The sequence below is a fragment of the Lepisosteus oculatus genome, unplaced genomic scaffold (assembly GCF_040954835.1).
Source record: "Lepisosteus oculatus isolate fLepOcu1 unplaced genomic scaffold, fLepOcu1.hap2 HAP2_SCAFFOLD_63, whole genome shotgun sequence".
Classification (NCBI taxonomy): Eukaryota; Metazoa; Chordata; class Actinopteri; order Semionotiformes; family Lepisosteidae; genus Lepisosteus; species Lepisosteus oculatus.
The window spans coordinates 987,501-1,012,801 of record NW_027168182.1 but is presented as its reverse complement, the minus strand read 5'-3'; the positions used below and the strand labels follow the sequence as shown (position 1 = coordinate 1,012,801).

Sequence of the window (25,301 nt, the reverse complement as noted above, 5' to 3'; positions counted from 1 at the left end):
TGAGGTTCTCTGTGTCCGATGCCTGCAAGGGGAGAAAGCTAGAATCCTTTGCTTTTTCAAAATTTGAAAATAAACATCATATAACAACAGCTTTCATTCCTAGGAGTGAAAAATAACCATTTTTGAAGACATATTAGTTTCTAAAACACTACAATAAAGTTAAAAACATCCGTTTTATATTACTTTTAGTATTTTTAGTGAAATTAGTCATTTATTGCACTATTTTTAATATAATCTCTAATTAAAAGTGAATAGAATTAAGTTTGGAGCAACAAGGAACACAAAAAAAAAGATTTTAAGGAAAAAAATGATGTCTTCTGTGCCAGGTGCCTGCAAGGGGAGAAAGCTAGAATCCTACCCAGGCTCCTGGAGCTCTGTCCTGGCTAAAGGAGGGTGAATCCATCCCCTTCAAAGCTCCATGAAAAAATGATCATTTAAAATTTGAAAAAAAAAACATCATATAACAACAGTTTTCATTCATAGGAGTGAAAAACAACCATTTTTGAAGACCTATTAGTTTCTAAAACACTACAATAAAGTTGAAAACATCCGTTTTATATTACATTAATTTTTGTGAAATTAGTCATTTATTGCACTATTTTTAATAAAATCTCTAATTAAAAGTGATTAAAATTAAGTTTGGAACAACAAGGAACACACAAAAAAAAGATTTTAAGGAAAAAAATATTGTCTTCTGTGCCAGGTGCCTGCAAGGGGAGAAAGCTAGAATCCTACCCAGGCTCCTGGAGCTCTGTCCTGGCTAAAGGAGGGTGAATCCATCCCATTCAAAGCTCCATGAAAAAATGATATTTTTAAATTTGAAAAAAAAAAAACATTATAGAACAACATCTCTTGGTCCACAGAGTGCAAAAATCCAACTTTGAAGAAAATCCATTGACTGATCCCCGAATCCTGAAGTTTCTTCGCATGATATCGGGCTTGCAACCACTTTCTGGAAAATGTTCAGCTCCATTGTAGAGATACTAGAATCAACTAATAGAGAATTAAAATAAAAAAGGGCATAAGAAGACATTACCAACAACGACCACAAGATGGAGATGTTGTCTAGACATTACCAACAACGACCACAAGATGGAGATATTGTCTAGACATTACCAACAACGACCACAAGATGGATATATTTTCCAAAGAGGCAAGAAGGGCAAAGCTGCGATAAGGTAAAATCATTTTTTGAAAGAGATTGTTGTCAGAATGCACATCCGTATCCCAAACAGAATCTCTAGTAAAATATGATCATTTGTGAAACAGGCAAATGAGTGTCCGCTACAATATGATTGCTACATATCTGCATTTGTTGGTATTTAAGGAGTAAGAGTGCAGGGGGTTTAAACCTGCGATCCAGTGTGTTGAAGAATTTCACAACACTACCTCTAGCACATATGGAAATAAATCCTCATAATGATTATTGCCCTGGGCATGTACCAAAAAATCAGTGAGCATATACATATATCGCTGTGTTGAAGCTAGAGACACAGAATAAGTGCAAACACATCCTAAATACAGTGTTCCTGCACCTTGACCTCATCCAGAATGTATCGTTTTTTGAAAGCGATTGCTGTCAGAATGCACAACTGAATCCCAAACAGAATCTCTAGTCAAATATGATCATTTGTGAAACAGGCAAATGAGTCTCTCAGGTGCCCATTGCTCATTTTCAGACACATTTATGCAATACTTTCACCATGCGTTGAGCAATAGGGATTAAAGATACCAGAGGTAAGGTTTAAAAGTGATTCTGAGGTGCAACACATCAGCGAAACAGCTAGGCATCTGAAATGCGGGATTTGAGAGCCCTTCAGGGAACACCGTACCCTAAAGGTACCAGAAGTCCACTAGTATAAGCATTAAGTCACTGTCAGCCCTGCTGCAATGCAATTGCTACATATCTTCATTTCTTTGGCTTTTAAGGAGTAAGAGTGCAGGGGGTCTAAATCTGCGATCCAGTGTGTTGAAGTATTTCACAACACTACCTGTAGCCCGTCTGGAAATAAATCCTCATTCTGATTATTGACCTGGGCATGTACCAATAAATCACTGAGTATATATATATATCACTGTGTTGAAGCTAGAGACCTGTATGTAATAATATGATGCTAAAATGTTATTTTCACATGTAAGAAAACCGGCTCAGGGACGCCAAATATGTAATGTTGCCATAGCAAAATTAAATGTAGGGGGTCTCTGAAGGCACCAGTTCTGTAGGGTTTGGGCATTTACTGAGACAATTATTAATTGTAGCAGTAAATCACAAAGTTGATTCTTTTGATAGCTTTAGAATCCAACCATGTGACATAACTCAAACAACGCGCACACACAGGTACTAATACACGAGGATACATTTATTAATACATAAAATATGCATGTAAACCTAACAGATCTTATCAAGAGGGTTATCAGAATACAAAAGATATATATTCAGTCAGTTACGAAGTGTTACACATATCAAGAGGACATACGTTCAGTATATCATTCATTAAGACCGTTTCGTTAATGAACTTGGTTATAACTTCTACATTAGATACTCAAACAAGTACATAACTCTTAGGAATTAAATTGATATCAACTGGTTGGGATAACAATTGAATTCTCGAGCTGTAATGCATTGAAGTTGAATACTCATCCAATCTTTGGGGATTCAGATCTTCCTGCGTGCACAAAGAAACAGTTGCAGGCTGTTGCTGTCCAATCCGCGCTCTCTGGCTCCGTGCCAGGCTGTGCTGTGCGGCTTGCGACGCTGCGCTGCTGATGCTCACTGTTGGCTTTAACTAGCAAAGTTTGTGCACAGGAGAAAAGATGACTGTGGGTCCCAGCAAGTCAGGAAGAGGACCAGTTCGTTTCTGATGAAGAGCTAGTTCTGAATAGTGATTCAGCTGTCCACAGTTCCGACCTGTTCACAAGGCCTGCTGCTGGTGCTAACCTCGGGTGGATCCTCTGGTTATTCTCTGGCAACCTCCGCTCTAGACTCTTAGAACAAAGGAAAGTTCTGGCACTCGGACACACTGGCCGTTCCGTGGTTGTCCGGGCTGAGTCTCAGGATGGTCAGGAGGCGCGCTGCGAGAATGTCCTGCCCTTGGGAGCCTTCTGCTCCTGGGCCGTCCTGCCCTGGAATTCTCCTTTGAATTCCCTTTAGAATTGTCCACAGAATCCTCTGAATCCTCCCTTCTGAATCTTACTGAATCTCACAGGCTCTCTGTGTTGCCTGTTTTTACCTGGAGGAACTTCAGCTCATTGATTGGCTGAAAGTTCCATGGGCATCAGAGTCCCACGTGGGTTACTCGGCCCTACCAGTCCCTGATTGATTGATCAAGGTGAGATATGAGTCACTTAGTCCTGACACTTAGTAATGCAGTCCAGATGTCCAACTGGCACTCCCTAGACAGATAGGCGCCAATGGATGACCATTGATCATGATAGCCAGGCTTAGCTAAGTGCATCCCCCTTTGGGAGCTGTCCTAGGACCTTAAATCACCCTGCAGAACAGTTTCTCTGTGGCTGCACCACAGAGATGAACAGAGAAATGGGGCCTCATTTGGGAAGGCTCAGAACACTTAATTCTGCCTTATTAATAAGCCTCGCCGCTACATATCCCCCCTTTTTGAAGGTCATGAGGTCCTGAGGCGTTGTTGCCTTCAAAACAAAACAGAGTTAAGTGATGTCCCTTGCCATTAGAACATTAATCTTAAATGTCCACATTACTCCTCGAGAATTCATACCGGAACCAGCGTTGGATACAAACAGGATGAATAACATCTGGAGTATGTATAAACACGGTAGGAGACATTATCTAAGTCTAGGAATTACACATCAGGAAGTTCACTGTCAATATCTGATACCTCTGTAGTACATATTTGGGGAGAAATCACTTCCTTTCTTTTGACATGCTACCTTTGACTCATTCATGCTACCCAGATTACATTTTGATGCAAGAGTACAGCATTCAGAGTACACTGTCAGTCATGATCCAGCTTCCCAGCAGCAGTGTTACAATAACAACAGTTCCTGTTCCCAGCCCCGCGATAAACCACAACACCTGTGTTGGGTATCTGCTTGGGTGGTTTGGAGGTTTGTTCCATTAAAGCAAACTAACTACCTGTACCTCTTCAGGGCTTACTGTTTCTTGGATTTCTATCCAATTCAATAGTGAGGCACCTGAAGGCATCCATGACCTCAAGTTTGGTCTTATGTTGTCTGGTTCCAGACCGTACAGTGTTAAGTTACCATGCTGTACTATGGCCTCCTCGGGAACTTGCAGGAAAACTGTTTGATTAGGTAGCTGCATTGTGGTAGCTGTATCATGCCTGTCACAAGTCATAGTGTCAGTTAAATGTGGTGTGCTGACCAGCCATTTACTTCCTACCTGCTCTTCATGGGGTTCATTAACCTCCCTCTGCTCGTTAGTAGCTTTACACCCTTCATTGGTGAATCGTTTAGACACAGCCAATGGATAGCTTTGGTAGCCATACCCATCTCAAGATTTGGAACCAAATTCAATCTTGGATTGCCTTCTGGGTGAGCTATGAGCGATGGGGTTAATGTCACATACTCCTCTACTGAGAAGAGTGGAATCAAGTGGGTTGGGAATCGTGCCGTGGTTAGACTAGCTACAGTGGCACTAAGCTCCCTTAATAGGTCTTGTGTCAACATTCTGGCCTGTTGCACACAAGCATAAACCCACTGTATAACACCAACAATCATGTCCACTGGTTGGGGAATAAGGTTTAACCCTGTTGCATAGGAAATTGCCTGTAGGGTTTTCCCTAAGCTTTCCAACTTTTGCTGCTGTCGATACAGTCTGTCACTACCCTCCGGCATCTCTGACCCCTGCCTTCTTGGGGCAGTCAGGGTGAGAGTGCCAGTAGCACACAAACCTACCAGAAAAAAGCAAACGTGCAACAGTGGCGGCAGCAATCAGTCCTCCCAAAAGTCTTTTCGGGTGGCTGATCCCAGTCATCTCCTTCTGAGTGACTGTCGCCTTTCTAAGCTGGCGCAGCGTGTACATGGTGTCTTTCTCAGTATGCCCTGTGGCATCTTGGGCACCAACATCCTGGAAATATGGGGAGATCTGACGCAGCTGCTGATGCTGCTCCTCCTTTTCCAGGGCATCTGCTTTTTCGATTTGTTCATGCCTGTGCTCTAGGAACCCTGCAGGGGGTGGTGCAGTGGTAGAGCATGCCTGACCCTCGGCTGAGTGGTCATCTGGAGCACCTGAGTGATCTGGGATTGTTACCCCATTCTCACTGTTCAGGTCCACCCTGCACACTTCCTGATTGAGGAATCCCTCTATCGGCATGTTTACAATCGTTCACTGGGCGTGGGTGTAGGACACCTGCTCGCTCCCCCCTTCCCTTGCTAGGGGTTCAGGGAGCTGCCCCAGCACTGGGATAGCTAGTTCACTGTCTTTGAACTTACTATCACTCACCAGGCCCATGTCAGTGCAGGCGGGGATTCTGACACCCCTCTTTGCGATGTCCTGCACTGGTAGGCGAGTGACTTGACCATCCAGCTCCAGTCTGGCTGAACCACTGTTGGTCAGACTCAGACTGACAGACTGAGCTGGTGGCTGTAAGAAAACCGGCTCGGCTTTCATTCCCTGTCCCTTCTGGGGGACTGGGTGTGTTGGCAACCCTGCCGTTGAGGCAGGAACAATCAGGTCAGTCTCACTCACTACCTGGTAGTTGTGAGAAATAATGTTACCTGACTGCAGGTTCCCTGGGTCACAGCAGAGGGAATCGGCATCTGGGATCAGGTGTGTCCACAGCGCAGTAGTCTCAGCGTCCAGCTGGACCTCCTGTCTAACCTGTGAATGTTGCACCAGGGGCACCTGGCGGTGGCCCTGTGACAGCTGCTCAAGCAGATCCTTACTAATAGAGGACCTCTCAGGGCTAAGGGTGAGGGCTACATCACCAACCTGCTCTCCTGCCATCTGGATCCCTTCCACCACTGCAGGGTGGTGTTCCTGACCCCTCTTGGGTGCCAGGGTGCACAGGGAAAGCTCCTTTTCATCGCCAGGTGGGGAGATCTGCTCCTCTTTAGGGATGTAAAAGGTGTGTGCTTTACCTGGTGGATCAGGCGGCTGCTTGGAGCACCGCTCCTGTGGCATGGAGGCTGTTGGGACCTTGGCCGGGACACGACTTCCCTGTATATCCGGGGAACAAGGAAATATTTTTATTTCTTGTCCAGAGGGAACAGAAGGAATCTCCACATAGGCTTCTGTGTTCGGTGGGCACTGTGTGAGCACAGTCTGCCTCTTGGCCCCCCTTTCCTTCTGTACAGAAGGCTTAGGAGCCTTGACCTGTTTCCACACTTTGCCTTTCTGGTGATCCACCAAAGGTTCCTCTCTGAGTCGCATGCCCTTTTCTTTTTCAACCCGTTTGAGCTTGCCGTGTGACATCAAACACCTTTCAACCTCAGTGTCAATCAGTGTCTCACAGTGTAAGACATCTCCCATGGCAGCCTTGAGGTAAAAGCTTCTTGCTTTTCCTCTGTGTTTTACTGCCTGCTCTGTGACTTCAGGGGTGGAGTCAGCACTCACTTGGGAGTGGCTGAATTCATCCAGGCAGGAACCCTTCTGCTCAATCAGATAGACTGAGGGAGGGAGAGGGGGCGGGTCTCCGCCTCCTCCAGTGGAGAGTATCAGCTCATTCACGCTTCCGGCAGCCTTGGGGAGCGGTTGTCCCTGTCCTAATAAAGCTTGTTCAAGCCTGGCCAGGCGGGTGGCTACTGAATCCTTTTGTTCAGCTTTATCTAGCCCTTTCCCTCCCCCGGTGTTCTCATGGCACTTAGGACGCTGGGTGTGGTCCTGTGTGCATGCTTTGGAACGGGGCTTAGCCAGCTCAGGAGCCTGTGCTCCTTCGAGCAGGGGGGAATTAACCCTGCTGGCTCTGACGGCAAACACAGTCACTTTAACAGCTTTTTGCTCAGAGCGACTTTGGACATCATACTCCCAGGCTTTCTGCACGAATCTCTTAATATCAGTCATTTTCATGGTCTGTGCATCTGTATGCATTAAGATCATCTTTCTGACTGACGGGTGGAGATTCGCAATGAATAAACCCTTGAAATGTGTGTTCTCTTCGCAACCCTCATCATTTCGCCCTGCAAAATAAGTTCGTCTAAGTCTCTCGTAATATTCGCGAGGGGACTCTGCTCTCTTGTGCTTAATGTTAAGAGCGGCGGCTATCGCAGCAGTCGGGTGAATAAACGCACTGTATTCTTCGATAAGTGCTTGACAAAGCTGCTCAAAATCATTACAGACTTCTTTCATCTGCCTAGCCATCCACTCATGTACAGCTCTGCTGGTAGTTTTCCTGACCAGAAACACTTTCTCCTGTTCTGTGGCGTTTGGCAGATACTGCAGGGTATACCTGAGGTCCTGAATATAACTCTCGATATTATTCTTTGACACTGCGGGGTCAAATCTCTCTATGTCCTTCGCTAGCTCTCTCAGAGAATGGAGATTTATCCTTCTAGCTTCTCCGCTGACGGAGATATGGAAGAGATCGTGGTCAGACCTGTCGCTGCTAGAGAGAGTGCTTAATAGCGACTCGAATTCAGACCTTTTAGCAACCATCGTTAAACTTAAAGAGTATTACTTTTAAGTACGAAATCACAGTTTTACCATGAAAACCACAAGATCAAGTATGCAATCAACCCGGTAGATCGCAAAAGATCACAAAACAATCAAGCACTGCTTAAAGAGCAAGGGGAACTTTTTTTTCTTTCGGCTTTCAGCACACCGTATTGTTGTGTATGAAACCCGCGGCGTTTTATATTGAATTATTCCGCTTGGTTGACTCATTTCAGTCTTGCCACGCCCACCCAGGGACGCCAAATAATGTAAGAAAACCGGCTCAGGGACGCCAAATATGTAATGTTGCCATAGCAAAATTAAATGTAGTGGCTCTCTGAAGGCACCAGTTCTGTAGGGTTTGGGCATTTACTGAGACAATTATTAATTGTAGCAGTAAATCACAAAGTTGATTCTTTTGATGGCTTTAGAATCAAACCATGCGACATAACTCAAACAACGCGCACACACAGGTACTAATACACGAGGATACATTTATTAATACATAAAATATGCATGTAAACCTAACAGATCTTATCAAGAGGGTTATCAGAATACAAAAGATATATATTCAGTCAGTTACGAAGTGTTACACATATCAAGAGGACATACGTTCAGTATATCATTCATTAAGACCGTTTCGTTAATGAACTTGGTTATAACTTCTACATTAGATACTCAAACAAGTACATAACTCTTAGGAATTAAATTGATATCAACTGGTTGGGATAACAATTGAATTCTCGAGCTGTAATGCATTGAAGTTGAATACTCATCCAATCTTTGGGGATTCAGATCTTCCTGCGGGTACAAAGAAACAGTTGCAGGCTGTTGCTGTCCAATCCGCGCTCTCTGGCTCCGTGCCAGGCTGTGCTGTGCGGCTTGCGACGCTGCGCTGCTGATGCTCACTGACCGGCTAGTTAGTGTTGGCTTTAACTAGCAAAGTTTGTGCACAGGAGAAAAGATGACTGTGGGTCCGAGCAAGTCAGGAAGAGGACCGGTTCGTTTCTGATGAAGAGCTAGTTCTGAATAGTGATTCAGCTGTCCACAGTTCCGACCTGTTCACGAGGCCTGCTGCTGGTGCTAACCTCGGGTGGATCCTCTGGTTATTCTCTGGCAACCTCCGCTCTAGACTCTTAGAACAAAGGAAAGTTCTGGCACTCGGACACACTGGCCGTTCCGTGGTTGTCCGGGCTGAGTCTCAGGATGGTCAGGAGGCGCGCTGCGAGAATGTCCTGCCCTTGGGAGCCTTCTGCTCCTGGGCCGTCCTGCCCTGGAATTCTCCTTTGAATTCCCTTTAGAATTGTCCACAGAATCCTCTGAATCCTCCCTTCTGAATCTTACTGAATCTCACAGGCTCTCTGTGTTGCCTGTTTTTACCTGGAGGAACTTCAGCTCATTGATTGGCTGAAAGTTCCATGGGCATCAGAGTCCCACGTGGGTTACTCGGCCCTACCAGTCCCTGATTGATTGATCAAGGTGAGATATGAGTCACTTAGTCCTGACAGTAATGCAGTCCAGATGTCCAACTGGCACTCCCTAGACAGATAGGCGCCAATGGATGACCATTGATCATGATAGAAAGGCTTAGCTAAGTGCATCCCCCTTTGGGAGCTGTCCTAGGACCTTAAATCACCCTGCATGAATAGTCTCTCTGTGGCTGCACCACAGAGATGAACAGAGAAATGGGGCCTCATTTGGAAAGGCTCAGAACACTTAATTCTGCCTTATTAATAAGCCTCGCCGCTACACACATATATTAATGTAATAAATGATTGCTTATGCTTTATAAATAAATCTAATTAAAATAAAAGCTTAAGTTTTGTATTTATCTTGTACCATAGAACATGATTTTCTTTGTATTTCAAGCCCACAAAGTGTCCAAATGTTCTATGATCATTTCTTTCATCATTAGGGACTAAATATACCAAACGTATGATGCTAAAATCCTGAAAAAAGGATAGGCTCCATTTCGTCAGTAGATTGGAGTCCAAAACTGATTTGGGTCAATATACATTACCTTTGAAGATAAGGTACAGTCTACTGTAGGGAACCATCAACTTAGAAAGCATTGGCCTTCCCTGGGGGTCAGGTAGGTGCAAAAGATAAACCTTTATCCTATCTTTATCTTAAGATAAGTGTCCAAGCAGTATTTTTCCAAGTTTCACCAAGCTCATCATGTTGCCATAGTAGACAAAGTTCTATAAAATGTTAAATAACTTTAGAAAAAAGCATCTTGGTCTTTCAGTACTGTACAAGGTGAATTAAACTGTCCCTGGTAATAAAAAGTAATTAGAAGCATCCCAGAAACTTTATCTCTAGAAACATTAGCTGTTTTATATCATGTAATTTAGTGTGATGTTGTCAGAATTCAAGGACATTATCACACACAGAAATTGGTTCAGTTAAATCTAAAAAATACAGCTAAACATGGGTTTAAATGTAAAATAGAAGTCTTACCTCTTGTCAAAAGATTTAATTCAAGAAGCGATGTAATAAATGATTGCTTATGCTTTATAAACAAATCTAATTAAAATAAAAGCTTAAGTTTTGTATTTATCTTGTACCATATAACATGGTTTTCTTTGTATTTCAATCCCACAAAGTGTCCAAATGACGCACTACATGATATAAGGAAGATTATCACATGCATATCGGTATTATCTTTCTTACGAAAATGCATTCCTTTCATTACCTTTTACTTTTTAAAATGAACTCAAATTGTGTATAATGTAATAATTTAAGTAGAATAGATTCTAACAATATAATGATCCAGTGTGTTGCACTACTTCACTGCTTCACTGCTCTATGCCGTCTGGAAATAAATCCTCAGACTGCTCACTGCCCTGGGCTTGTACCAATAAATTACAGGAGCACGTCTATATATCACTGCGTTGAAGCAGAAGACACACAATCACTGCAAACACATCCTAAATACAGTGTTCCAACACCTTTGACCTCATCCAGAACGTATCATTTATTGAAAGGGATTGCTGTCAGAATGCACATCTGAATCCCAAACAGAATCTCTAGTAAAATACGATCATTTGTGAAACAGGCAAATGACTGTCTCAGGGGCCCATTCCTCATTGTCAGACATATGTATGCAATGCTTTCACCGTGCATTGAGCAATAGGGATTAAAAACACCGCAGGTAAGGTTAGATGTCATGTTCTATGATCATTTCTTTCAGCATTAGGAACTAAATATACTAAATGTATGATACTAAAATGTTATTTTCACATATATTAATGTAATAAATGATTGCTTATGCTTTATAAATAAATCTAATTAAAATAAAAGCTTAAGTTTTGTATTTATCTTGTACCATAGAACAAGATTTTCTTTGTATTTCAAGCCCACAAAGTGTCCTTTGATCTCTATTCTGTGGTAATCCACAATGACCCCGTTCTTCAGGTGATTCATCATGTCCTCCCTCGTCTGTTAAGAGGCCATCCCGATCTCTTCTGCCGTGGCATGCTTCATACACGCTCTCTTGAAGTGAGCAGGAAGCTGATCAAAAGTATTCAGGCACATCTTGCACACCAGGGGAATCCTCGCGGGTTTCCTTTGAAAATAAATAATACCATCTGTGTATAGAAACAAGCTAAGACTGATTTCTTAAATTATCCTTAAAATTCTCTCTCATAGTTTGAGCATAATGATTTTATTGCATTTATATAAGAATTGCTCATTGCTCCAAAATAAATAATGGTTTCATAAAAAAGTGAACACTTACTTGGTCTCAGTCACAGACTTTCCAATAGAAGCCATTGTGGAGTTCAGCAACTGCAGGTCCTAGAAGTGGGGAAGGAATTTTAAAAGAGAAATTGAATTACAATACAGAAGGAATGGCTGAGGGTTCACTGAAATATATAAATATACAAATTCCAAAGACTGAGTCCATATAGAAACAACTACTTTTCATTTTCAGTATAAGAAAAAAAAAACATTATCTTCCAAAGCATCATAAAATTGTCCCTTCTTCCAGACTCTACTTCTCTCTTGTAGTAGTACAGCAGACCTTTCCAGGTGAGCAGATCACAGAGTCCGAAATAAGCTTCCTCCATCAAACAAAGTACCTGAACATGACTCTGTCTTCATAAAAGCGCCCCTGTAATAAAGAGATTAAATCCAAAATCAAGAGGGCAGTTGCCTACTGAAATACAGGAAGTCATCAATTTTAACCTAGCAACACATTAAAGGCTGCATCTATACAAGTGCGATTCTAGAAATGCTCACCAGATTACGTTTTAAGAAGGAACTGCGCCTCAGGTTCCTCTGAGATCTTAACTCGGATGGCAGGATTCAGAGTCCGGAGTGCGGACTGATGGCGAACGGAGGGTCCACATACTGTGGATCCCTCAGTGATCTTCCGCGTATTCAAACCGCCAGCGTGTGACTCCCCTGTCCCTGTGACCTCATTGGTCTGCTCTCTCCTCTGTGCAGCCGAGCCCGACTCACGGTAAAGTGAAAAAAAAGATGCCCTCAACGTGAGATTTACTCTGGAGCGAGGATAGATGTTACCTTTTTATCATTGAACAGGATGTATGTGATGTGGCGACTAGGTTCAATTTTGTATCCTCTTTAAAAGATTAAGGACTGGGGTGAGTGTGATTTACCACCCTTTCAGCTAAGAACCCGACTTGCGCATCGTTTAAGCTGCATAGACTTGGTCGTTTAACTCTTCTCCATTAGCAGGGTTAAGGTTAAAGAAAAAAACATTGCTGACTTCTTTTTTTTTTGCCAGCCGCTAGCGCTGATTAGCAAGGCTTGTATTTCATGTTTTGCAAGTTGCATCCATTTTAAGAAAAACAAGTCGCGTTAAAGACAGGAAATGAATACTTGCATTTAATTAAGTCTAGCCGTAGGCGGTTGTCTGTAAGGACCAGTTCTGTTCGAGAAGACACAACAAAGAAGGCACCGCTGGGATTCGAACCCAGGATCTTCTGTTTACTAGGCAGGCGCTTTAACCAACTAAGCCACGGCGCCCCAGGAGTGCTGTCCTTTTGCAGCCACTTGGACACACCACTCAGACACATCTGCATTCGGTGTGTGCTCCGCCTGCTTGCTGAGCAAGTTGCCACCTTTACATACAATAGCAACATCGACACCAAGAGAAAGGATGACAAATGGCTCTTATCTGGAACTTTTCATGTCCAAGGAGCTCAATGTGCTTTCTGTGTACAACAGGGCCACTGAACTCCACACTGGCCACTGAACCACAGCAGTGGCTTGCTGGCTTGACATCTCCCAAGGAAAATGTTGAAATCACATGTGGAACAGGAAAATGACCCTCGAGTACGAGGGAAAAAAAAGAAAAAGATCATCTGGAGCGCGCCAACCCATGTCAGGACAGCCCAGTTTCGTCGACAAGGTGGCTGAGTGGTTAAGGTGATGGACTGCTAATACATTGTGCTCTGCAGTCATGGGTTCAAATCTCATTCTCGTCGCTCTCCATGTCCGACACATGTGCCTGTTTGACGTCGGCCCTCCTGTTGCTTGCTCTGGTGCTAGAGCCGTACATTTTCTAGCGGTGGCTGAACATGGTATAGTAGGCCAACGTCGGTATCGAGCAGTGACAGTAACAGTACTTACTGCGCCCCATAAGAAATCGTTTGTCCCTGTTCAAAAGAGATTGTGCGATGTCCTGCGGCGTTCGTAAAGCAAACCTTTGACAGTTTGAAAAGAGGAATTTATTCTGCTTCCTGTGCGTGCAGTAGTTACAAAGTTGAACGTTTTTACACGATCTGCTGCAGTTTTCAGTGGGCGGGCTTTGTCAGATGGCTTGAAAAAACACACTGTTTCGGTTGAACTCCACACTCATGAGCAGTGTCCTGCATGTTTTCTGTGTATAGCTGTCTTTTAACGCATACAGAATTCATTTGAAATCATTGATTTCTCCAATTAACAAGGGTCCCTTTTTGAACCTGCGAGAAGCATTCTTTCAATGTAACAGATTTACTCCAGGGAAAGCCAGCATGACATTGAGAGTAGCTCAAGCTTTCAGCACCCATATCGGACTGCGTGTATGCAGACACCACTCAGAATCCCCTGTAAGATTCTCCCTCAATTCCGTTTTTCAGTGCTTTAGCTCTTTCAAAAGGCTTTGCTTTGCTAGTCACAATCCAAGGCTCATGATAGCATTTGAAAACATTCACCACTGCGTTAGCCGGGAATCGAACCCGGGTCAACTGCTTGGAAGGCAGCTATGCTCACCACTATACCACCAACGCATGCCCACAGGAAGTCTGCAGGACACCACCAGAGAATGCTTTTTTTTAAAATTTTTTTATTAAACATAGAATTTACAAATACAAATACAACAAGAGGATCAGAGTCATGTACAAGAGAAAAAAAACGCAGCAGAAAAAAGCATTTAACTACCAGAGGTAATTAAGTAATTATGTGATCAAATTGTATATTTTACACGTATCATATTTTCCTTGCTTTAATATTTCTCAATTATTTATAAACTTTAGTTTCAACATGCATGCGTTTCCTGTAAAAAATAAAACTCAGCACACAGTTTTTCTTTTAACAACATTTCGAGTACCTCTGGCATTCATGAAAAAGACATACACAAAAGCAAATAACTAACTCTAAGACTGTCTAAACTATTGAGTTTTTCAAAGAACCAGAACTATAACAGTCCTTAACACTTAACTACACCATTCCAAACTAACACTAAAGAAACACTAGTATATACTGGTATAACAAATAAAACCAAACATAATCATTAACTGAGCAGTCACTGGGAGCAAATCTCCTTCCCGTCCACAAAGGCCCTCGCTCCCACAAAGTAGGCTCTCCTCCCCTCTCTTCTGGCAGCTTCAACCTGGGGCCACAGCTGGTTCCTGGTACTCCTGTCCGCAGCAGACAGGTCCTCTGCAAACCTCAGTTTGTTCCCATTCAAATACTCATTCCCCCTCGCCGCTCGCCACAGCATGTCCCTCGCCGTCCTCTTGGTGAACTGTATTATAATCGATCTGGGGAGCACTTGCCCAGACATGTTCGCTCTCCCGAGCTTGTGAACAAAGTCAATGGCCGATATTACGTCCTCCTGGTCCGGCAGGGTCCTTTTACAGATACCCTTCACTGTTGCAACAAGGTTCTTATCACGTTCCTCTTTAACTCCAAATAATTTTAAATTCCATCATCGACGGTATCTATCTACATCGTTCACTTTCAATTCAAGTTCTTTAATATGCTTTTCTTGTTTGGTATTTACTTGTTTAAGAACTTTTACTTCACTCTTTAAGTCTTCAACCTCTTTAAACACACAGTCCATGGACTTTTTAAGACTTTCGATTGCGACTGTATTAGATCAAGTCATTTCCTTCAGCTCACCCATGCTCTGTGCCATCATGTTGAAGATGTTGGTCTGGAGCTCCTCCAGCGTCAGGTCGCCCCTTCCTCTCTTGGCTGCTGGGGTTTTCACAGGTGTGCTGGGCAGGGACTCCGGCTCTTCCTCTGGCAGCTGAGTCTCACTTGGGCTGCGAGCGCTCGCGTACGAGCGCATCTCCAGCACTCTTTCCACGTCCCCTCCAGCTGCTTCACTTTTCCCTTTAGTTGCCATCAATTTTCTTGTAGTGCTATACATATACGAGTGAGGTATCTTAGAGTTCTCCTTCGAAGACCCAGCACTCTCTTTTCTTTTCCCAGTGTTACTCATATCGAAATTCTTAAACCTAAAAAAAATCGTTTTTTTTTCTTTCAATTATAACTGAAGTTTAAACAAGTAGTGTTAAGTCCTTATTTTTCTGTAGTCAAAAAAAGCAAAAATTAACATTCAGGTCATGAAAAACTCAAAAAAAATCCTCAACCACTAAACTTTACCTCCCACCTGAGCGCCATCTTGAACGCCCCTACCACCAGAGAATGCTCACGATTTCGGAAGCTGTCTCCGGGACGTGCTGATTCCACACATCCTGAATAAATCATGATATTGTTAGTTGCTGTAGCTAGACGTTCAAATGAGTTTCATGGCCAGATGGACTGTTTCCTCCAGCGGTATAGTATTGCAGTGAGACAGCACGATGCCTGCAAGACTATGTCACGCTAAACGCCACAGATTGTGTTTGTCCGTTCGTGTCAGTCATCCTGCAGCCACGGGAAGTGGGACACAAACATGCCGCAATGCTTTCAAGACGTTAGGATTTGTTTGTGCAACATCCGAGAAGAGTACTTGTGGCTTGAATGTGAACTGTACGTGCCCACCCCCTTTCCTCTGTAGTGCATGAGTTCCTCCCGGCATGCCCTTCGTCATTGTTCTGTCATCTTGTATTTAAAGGGTTGTATTTCTGCTGCTGAAAAGAATCAACGGGTTTCTTTGTTCCCAACGGAGCCCTTGTCTGTCATGAAATTCTTCAAAACCTCAAGCTAGAAGAAGACGACAAATATGAAGCGTTACAGCAACGACATGCCATGAGACGATTGATAACGATTTCCATAGGATCCCCGTGGTTGCCTGGCAACCGTCAGCTTTGCGCAGTGGCAGTATCGTAGCCTGTGAGGTTTAGCCGAGGCGGGATTATTGCTAGTTGAAAACTTTTCCCAATACCCCGCTTCCGCCGGTTTGCAATACAATCAGCGAAAGCTATTTTTGACAGTCTCGTTAGAGACTGAGCAAGGTGTTTAAAGACAGATTTGGTCATGGTGACATCATGGTAGAAAGAAGCGAGCTTGTTCCCAGTGGGCATTGATTCGTCGAATATACGTATATTTACGGCGAAATTACGGCTATACGTATATATACGTCGCCTCGACGTATAATCAACGTCGAATTGCAACCGTAAAATTGACGACATTAACAAACGCATATATAACGTCGAAAACACATCTAACACAGTGCCTGAGGCTTTTTACTGTATGTATCGTGTGTGCCGCAACTAGGAGTATACGGCACTCTGCACAGTGTACGAAGTAAATTATTTTCGCAGCAATTAATTTACATGTGTATAATAAATATAGTAAATATAATAAATTAATTACTGCGAATATAATTTACTTCGTACACTGTGCAGAGTGCCGTATACTCCTAGTTGCGGCACACGATACATACAGTAAAAAGCCTCAGGCACTGTGTTAGATGTGTTTTCGACGTTATATATGCGTTTATTCATGTCGTCGATTTTACGGTTGCAATTCGACGTTGATTATACGTCGAGGCGACGTATATATACGTATAGCCGTAATTTCGCCGTAAATATACGTATATTCGACGAATCAATGCCCACAGCTTGGCATACAAGGGTTTTGCTGAGGGGGTCTTGCCACCTGCCTGAAAAAAAACAGTAAAATGTTTGAGTGCCTATAGAGTTTCTATTTTTATTTTCTTGACAAAAGTTGATACCATTTCCTGGACACCCCGTCCCCCATCAGTGTGCGGTGCCCGAGGAAAAATCTGTAGGGGGGCGTCTGAAATTCTGAGGGGGGAGTGATATTTCGGTTGAAACGGAGCTGTACGGTGCAGCTACCCAAATGAAATCTCGCAGCTATGCCATTGATTAGTGCTTCATGATAGAAGATAACGACTAGCAATCTGGTATTTGCGATGAAGTTCAGTTTCACATTTTTCGTCACTCTCACTGGAGAGTATTGCCTGGAGCGAAAAGTACCATAAGCGTTCATTTTTGCAGCTACATGGACGTTCTGAATCGTTAAGAAAAAAATGTTGTAAAACCAACAGAAAGCACAGACTGCTATAACTAGTCCTAGTTATATAACGATTTTAAGTATAATGATAAACTACTGCAAGGAATCGGTCCACCTGAGCAAACAGGATCGTAATGTTGACACTCAATAATATGTGCAGTTCCTGGACGGATAGCCCTCCTGCCCATCAAACAGACTGAGTGACTGTTCGTGTCATTTAGTGTTGTCTGACCATTGACAAAGTACAACTATTTTTTTAGGGCGCAAATTAAGTTAAGTAAAACTTTTTGCCCAAAACTGAAGGGGCGACATTCCCCCCTCCCCCCGTGATGCCAGGCCTGTCCCCATCCTATTCCATAATGTCATTATATATAATACCATACAACAGTGACCGATCCTTACTAACTGCATGCGTTAAAATTGCACATCAGCTCATAGCAGGGGGCACATAGCCGCGATGTATTATCAATGTTAAATTTCAACCATAATATCGACAACATTAATAAACGCATACGTTGAGAAAATATCGAACCCAGCATATTTTCCGGTTATATACCACAATGCATTGCTAGTATTCGTTGGTCACCATTTTGGACACGTTTTTCAAACGTAGAAGTATATCCGCAAATATCTCAGCAATCCTCTTTTGACGAGTAAGTATGAACAATAATAATACTATCTGAATACATACAGATCTTTCTTAATATTATTTTGATTAAAATAGTATGTGAATAAGCAAAAAAATGGCACATAAAATAGTGTGAATGGGGAAGATGACACAAAATCGTTTTGCCATTTCTCTTATTCTTATTCTATGTTGTACTTTCAAACTTTGGGTACTCTTTAATTAGGACAGACTTTATTGCTCAACTGCTATGATGCAAGCCAAATTTTATACATTTATTTCAGCTTTGAGCTTTCAGCTTTGACCAACCTTGAACTCACCGGCCGTGGTTAACGTGTGTAAAAGCTTTTACAAGCGTGTAAAGAGCTTTTACAAGAACCATGAAACTGCGTGAGAAAGCCCTGTTGTAACAGAAGGAATAAGGTTCTTGATCCCGAGATGAAGTAAAACAGATGAGTTTATTGCATGCAAGGAACAATAAAGCCAAAGTCTTGTTTCCCGCAAGAAACAACAAAACCGAAGTATTGTTCGATGTGCCGGTACAAACTTTTAGGTTATATAGTCCTTGCTTGCTGCTTCAGACGTCATTCGATGTTATTGTAAGGGGGGGGGGGGGGTCATGGTATTTGGCCAGTTAAGAGGCCCTTGCTAAATGGTCAGTTTAAGATTATACCCCCAGGGGGTTCCTTGCTCGCATCTGGAATCCTTATCAGTTAACCCCCTTTCCTGCCATAAACCCCTGTTGCTTAGAAGTCTAATATTCAGGCAGAACTGACTTAAGTTATTAACCCTTTTAACATCTTGTCTCTTACTTCATTCCCCCCTTATAAAATATGGCATACATCAGGACTGTCTATTTTTACAAATACAATGTCAGGGCAGATCTTTCCTTTTTAGATGTACAGGCATGCATTACCATGAGATTGTGCGTTCCACGGTTACAACAAGGTGTTATTGATGTTTTTGTACAAGTGATAGTTACAATTTTACACATAAAACAATCCTAATCCTACAAATACATAAAGTCCTACCCCAGGACCCAAACGCAGACCTCAGCCATGTGGAGATCTATCGTCAGGATCTTGGAACAGCAATATTGACCCAACTCCGATTATAATTTTTTGGCTGAATAGATATGCCAACATCTGGAATGTATTGATACCATATCCCCAGTAATGCTCCTCAGGCCTAACAAGCACACTGTTGGTCTTAGGAAGCATCAGACACAGAAACGGTAACAACATCCTTCTTTCTGTTCACTCAGTCTCTGGTGCCGTGGGTCGGTGAAAGTGCGATGCGCGGATCCAGCGATCTCATCCTGTCACTCAGATGGCACAATCAGTAGTTAGTGGCACTTGATATGGTCCCTCCCAGCAGGATTGCAACGTCTGGCAGGGTATCTCTTCTTCACCTACACCCACTCGCCAGGTATCCGGTCGTGTCTCCCCTCTGCTGGAGGTCCCCAAGCGTCCGGCACCTGTTCACAAGCCCTGTGCACCGCTTCAGTTAACAAACCTACAATACTTTAATAGAGAGTTAGTTAATTCATCAGTGCGTTAGCCAAACTTGGCCTCCAGGGAGTTTCTTTGGCTGCCCGTGATGATCTCAAATGGGCTCAGTCTCACAGTTCCATTTGCTCCAGCCCGCAAACCGCACAGGACTGCAGGTAGAGCATCTACCCACGGTGTCCCTTCAGTTGATATTTCCTTAGTTGGTCTTTCAGACTGTGGGTGATGGGGGCAATGTGACTTCCAACTTACCCCTAGTGAGGCAATTACAGCCTGGCACACCTTCCCAGTGTAGTCTGCCCCTAGATCAGTATCCAAGGGGCAGGGCAGTCCGTACCACGGGATCATCTTTATCATACACTTGGGTATGTGCCAGCCCACATCACATCATCATACAACCCCACATTCTTTACACATTTGTTCTAACCACTATTAAACATCTATTAAAGGCCTCAACCTGAATTCTCCCTTTTCCCCAGTAGAGGTTTCACAGGGGTCTCAGACTCCCGCCCTCCCAGTGCCGCTCGTCTGGCATCTGCATCTGCATGGTTGTTACCTTGAGTTACTGGAATTCTTTATTTATTGTGTTATTGACACCTTACTCAAGCTGCTTCTGTCGGCAGCTGTAAAACTACAAATCAGTTCAGAGACAAGCCCAGTATTCTTAACTGGAGTCCCTGCCGTTGTGAGAGAATCTTATTTCTCCATAGCCATCCAGAATTGTGGCCTACATGCAACAAATACATACATTATATACATATACAGTAACCTTTTAACATCTTTCTTTTTACAATCTTCCATCAGTGCTCTTAACTGGCTTGCTGTGCTGAGGCAGTGGAGGGGCATTTTCCGATTGTTAGCACCTCGAATTCTGTTGTAACGGCTCAGCCTGTTCTCTGTTCTCCCTCATGCATCAGAGAGGACCCATCAGTAAACAGTATTACATTTTCTTCAATTTTCACCGTCCCCCACCCTTTGGCTACAGTATCGAATGGTATAATAGTGCCTACCTCCATGCTCCTGCGTCAGCACAGCTGCCCAGAACCCTTTGTCCACACTTACATACAAAGAATGGTTGATCCATCTGAGGAAACCCCAGTCTCAGCACCTGTAAGAGAGCTTGTTTCAAATTATTACAGGCGGCTTTTGCTGCTGGTACCAAGGCAATCTTGTCCTTGTACTGCACTCCCCCCTTAAGCAGATCTGTTAAAAGTTGTGCTCACCCCGTAAAAATATTGCACCCTGGCCCTGTTAAAATCACACAATGCTCGACACAAAAGGGCCTTATCATAACTGCTTAATATTAGACACTCTAAAGCTGAAGCAACTCAGACTTGTGGGTTTCCTCGTCAGGGGAAGCACTCAGAATACCATCAACATACTGAGTGATCACAGTCAGTTGAAGCCACGTGATACCCTGTTCTGGATAGTCATTCTTTGTAATGCATAATATTCCAACCCAATAGATCTGGGATAAAACCACCCATTAAAATCTGGTACTCAGCAAGTAAAACTTGGTGCCCCAATACTCCTGTGGCCTCCTGCCATCTCCCCATATACATTACTCTATAGCACACTGTTGAACAGAGGAGTGAAACAAGCATGACAGTAGTGCTCCAGTATCCCCTAACAGAGAAACCAACACTCCATTAACAGTACATTTTAATCCACTGGACTGGGACAGACTTAGGTAGGCTACAAGGGATTTACAGGATCTAATCGTTAGGTAAACAGATCTTCTCACAAGACGTTATTCTCCCCAGTCTCGATTCTAAACCTACAGCGTTTCAGCATGTCTGAGACATTCGAATAAACCCAAATTGTTTTCACTATTGCAACTAATTGTATAAAAATACAAACACTGTTTATCTAACTACTTTTACGTCCACCTGTACTGTACTTATACGTTTCAGACGCTCTTATATTTTCCAATCTCCTTAAGTTGATTTTCATCAAGTCTCTTTAGTTACGTCTCTAGCCAGTCCCGCTGGCTAAACACACTCACACCGTCATTTAGTATACAAAAACTCACAGTTACACACAAATTCATAAAACACACATACACATCGAGAATATATTTTTCTCTTCGTACTACAATGTGCTGTATTCTTGTTTTACTTCTACATGAATCCTTTTAATTCCTGAAGTGCACTCCAGGTTCGCTGCATTCCTAATTTTGGGTGCGGTACTTTAGCCCACCAGTCAATATCTTCCGGTTTTGGATTTGATCGTATGGGGGAATCAGGGAAGGTAGGTGCGAGTACGGACCCCCTCGATGGGGTGCGAGACACTTAGAGTGACGCTGTCATCAACAGCGCCAGCCCCCGCTACATCAGGCCCTCTCCCACTTAGGGTGAGAGTACAGGTCTGCAGGCACCCTCTGTTTAAGAAGGGAGTTCCTGTTCTGTCTCTATCACACTCGTACCAGGTGTCATCCCACCCAGACCCCCCGTCTCCATATGGTCACTGTGGGAATTGATCCCAATTATTTTCATTTCCTGCCTGTCTGTTCCCCTATGGGAGAGCAGGATATAACACATTAACTAGTGCAGTGCGACCAGGAACTAATTCTTCTTTTAGTTTCTGATTCTCCTGCACTGCCTCTTTTCGCTTTTGTTTATACTCTTTCGTAGCGAGTAAAGTATCTTTTCTTCCGGGTTTTTGTTTTCCCCGTAAACACACTTAAGAAGTCACATCCCAATTTCTTTTTTTTCTCATGTATCTGCCACCACTGGTGCCGGCCGTGCACCAGGGTGGGAGCTACATGCTTGTGCTTTTGCCAATCAATACGCATATGCTTATTTTACAGGCGTCTTCGCCCCAGACTCCCTCTGACAAACTCAGCTTTTCCCATATTTTTCTCCTTCTTTTCCTTCAACTTACACTTTTCCGATATATAAACGGACCCTTCCACCACTTTCTCAAACCATCAGTTAGTACACATGTTCGGTCTCTTTTACTTTTGTCGTGTGTGAGGTAACAGCTCATACAGTAAGGGGATGCTTTCACTTGAAAAACCTGTGCATTCCTGCACTCATTCAGCCAAGGGCGTCTGTTACCTCCAGATCTAAATGCCTCTCAGAGACTTTAGAGAGGACTTACACCACACTGTTCACAGGTAAGGAACGAGACCTCGAAAACCCCCTTTCTTGATCAGTAATTCACCATGCCCAGAATGCCAGCATCGCTGCTTTTGCTCCAGGGTGGACTTACACACTGAGCTCAATCAGGGCGATTCTCGGGTCTCAACGTCCTTTAAATCCTGCTACTTAATGCTTTGCTCTTTTATTATGAGGTGTGTTTATGTTAGTGTCGTGCGTGTGTATATGTATTTCACAAACAAGGAAAACACCAAAAACATACATACATATATATATCTCCTACTTCTGTTTCCTTTAAGACAAAAATCCACGCCATCCAGTTATTTAATCCACGTTATTAAATAACTTAATTTGCGCCCTAAAAAAATAGTTGTACTTTGTCAATGGTCAGACAACACTAAATGACACGAACAGTCACTCAGTCTGTTTGATGGGCAGGAGGGCTATCCGTCCAGGAACTGCACATATCAGTGTCGTTATTGAGTGTCAACATTACGATCCTGTTTGCTCAGGTGGACCGATTCCTTGCAGTAGTTTATCATTATACTTAAAATCGTTATATAACTAGGACTAGTTATAGCAGTCTGTGCTTTCTGTTGGTTTTACAACATTTTTTCTTAACGATTCAGAACGTCCATGTAGCTGCAAAAATGAACGCTTATGGTACTTTTCGCTCCAGGCAATACTCTCCAGTGAGAGTGACGAAAAATGTGAAACTGAACTTCATCGCAAATACCAGATTGCTAGTCGTTATCTTCTATCATGAAGCACTAATCAATGGCATAGCTGCGAGATTTCATTTGGGTAGCTGCACCGTACAGCTCCGTTTCAACCGAAATATCACCCCCCCTCAGAATTTCAGAAGCCCCCCTACAGATTTTTCCTCGGGCACCGCACACTGATGGGGGACGGGGTGTCCAGGAAATGGTATCAACTTTTGTCAAGAAAATAAAAATAGAAACTCTATAGGCACTCAAACATTTTACTGTTTTTTTTCAGGCAGGTGGCAAGACCCCTCCGCAAAACCCTTGTATGCCAAGCTGTGGGCATTGATTCGTCGAATATACGTATATTCACGGCGAAAATACGGCTATACGTATATATACGTCGCCTCGACGTATAATCAACGTCGAATTGCAACCGTAAAATCGACGACATTAATAAATGCATATATAACGTCGAAAACACATCTAACACTAGGAGTATACGGCACTCTGCACAGTGTACGAAGTAAATTATTTTCGCAGTAATTAATTTACACGTGTATAATAAATATAGTAAATATTGTAACGCCCTCGCCTGGTGGTGAGGAGGAAGCGCCCCTAGGCGCTCGTAGTACCGCTGGGCATGCTGGGAGTGGTAGCCGGGAAGAGTCTGAGGGTCAGCACGATGACCAGCGGCTGACCCTACCTGTGTAAATAATGTCCTAGTAATTCTAGTGCCCTGTGTAGTCCTGTAAAAGTAGAGTGTGTTGTTAGGTAATTACCACCCTAAATGTGTGTACGTTTTCGTCAGTCTCCTCATGTGTGTGTGTAGCTCCTGTGTTAGGTTTTGGTGTGGTTGTTAAATAAAGTCAGTGCTTTATTTAACAACACTCGATGTATAACTGGAGCCTCACATATGCAAATGGTGAGGCTCCAGTTCGACACCCAGTTCGACACCATTTTACAGTATATGACAAAAGCATGGCAGACTGTGCTGGACCGGCAGATAACTTATGCTTATTTTTACCATATTAAACATTGGAAATCCTCCCACTTGTATTTGTGACACTTGATTTTGGCTCCACCTAAGACACTCTTAAATCTTCAAACACTTTTCTCTTCTCCCGCAACACTCTTGTCTGTTGGCACTATGTGGCAGCGTTGCATGACAACCCCTCTCACCACGGAAAGGAACCTAACAGCTTTGGTAAGAGAGGAGAAAAGGACCTGGCCAGTATGGGGCTCGAACCCGTGACCTTGGCGTTATTAGCACCACGCTCGAACCAACTGAGCTAACCGGCCTCACAACAGTGCTCCTCTCTGTGCTGCAAAAAATCGAACTCAGGGAATTTCTTTTGTCCTCCTTTGAATAGAAAGCCGTGTAATTCAGTGTACGGGCTTTCTCGTGCAGTTTCATGGTTCTTGTAACCCAAATCCTACACTGGCCTGAAGTGCCCCCCCATTTCACAGCATTTTTCAGCTGATTTAAAATGTACCTAAAGGAGAAGCATTATTGAAGACCATCAATTACCAAGAGCTTTTGTCAAAGATTTTGGTGGTCATTTTGAATGACCACAGAGCGCTGTGACCTCGGTTTTACATCTCATCCAAAAGACAGCGCCCTTTTACAACACAGCATCTCCGTCACTATACTGGGGCATTGGGACCCGCACAGACCTCAGGGTGAGCGCCCCACCGCCGGCACCATTAACACCGCTTCCAGCTGGAAGCTTTGTTTTCCCCTGTAGCTCACCCTCATCCGGGTACTGACCTGGCTCACACCTGCTTAGCTTCAGTGGGTTTTTTGAGTTGCGAGTTGCAAGGGGATGCAAGTGATGGAGCCGCTCGCTGCAAAAGCCACTGCATTGGCCGGGAATCGAACCCGAGCCTCCCGCGTGGCAGGCAAGAATTCTACCACTGAACCACCAATGCTCAGTGCCTGAGCCTTCAAAAAAGACGCTTTTTTGGTGCTCTGTGCAAAACGCGTCGACATCTGCTTCCAGCTGCAAAATGCCATTCGCGGACGCTGAAGAACTTATTTCCAAGGCAGCGGGTACAAGCGATTGGGCGTTTTAAAACCACCAGGAACAGCAAAGAGGCGCGCTTCTTTGCTTGCGC

At 43.5% G+C, this 25,301-nt stretch overlaps 3 non-coding genes across 3 annotated transcripts; 1 reads left to right on the top strand and 2 right to left on the bottom strand.

Moving 5' to 3' along the window:
* Window positions 1–12,506: 12,506 nt before the first annotated feature.
* On the bottom strand, window positions 12,507–12,580 carry trnat-agu (transfer RNA threonine (anticodon AGU)). Its single transcript has one exon. It is a non-coding gene; the product is annotated as a tRNA-Thr (tRNA).
* Window positions 12,581–13,752: 1,172 nt separating this feature from the next.
* On the bottom strand, window positions 13,753–13,824 carry trnag-ucc (transfer RNA glycine (anticodon UCC)). Its single transcript has one exon. It is a non-coding gene; the product is annotated as a tRNA-Gly (tRNA).
* A 2,246-nt stretch (window positions 13,825–16,070) lies between these two features.
* Window positions 16,071–16,212, top strand: LOC138232409 (U4 spliceosomal RNA). Its single transcript, XR_011187140.1, has one exon. It is a non-coding gene; the product is annotated as a U4 spliceosomal RNA (small nuclear RNA).
* The last annotated feature ends 9,089 nt before the right edge of the window (window positions 16,213–25,301 follow it).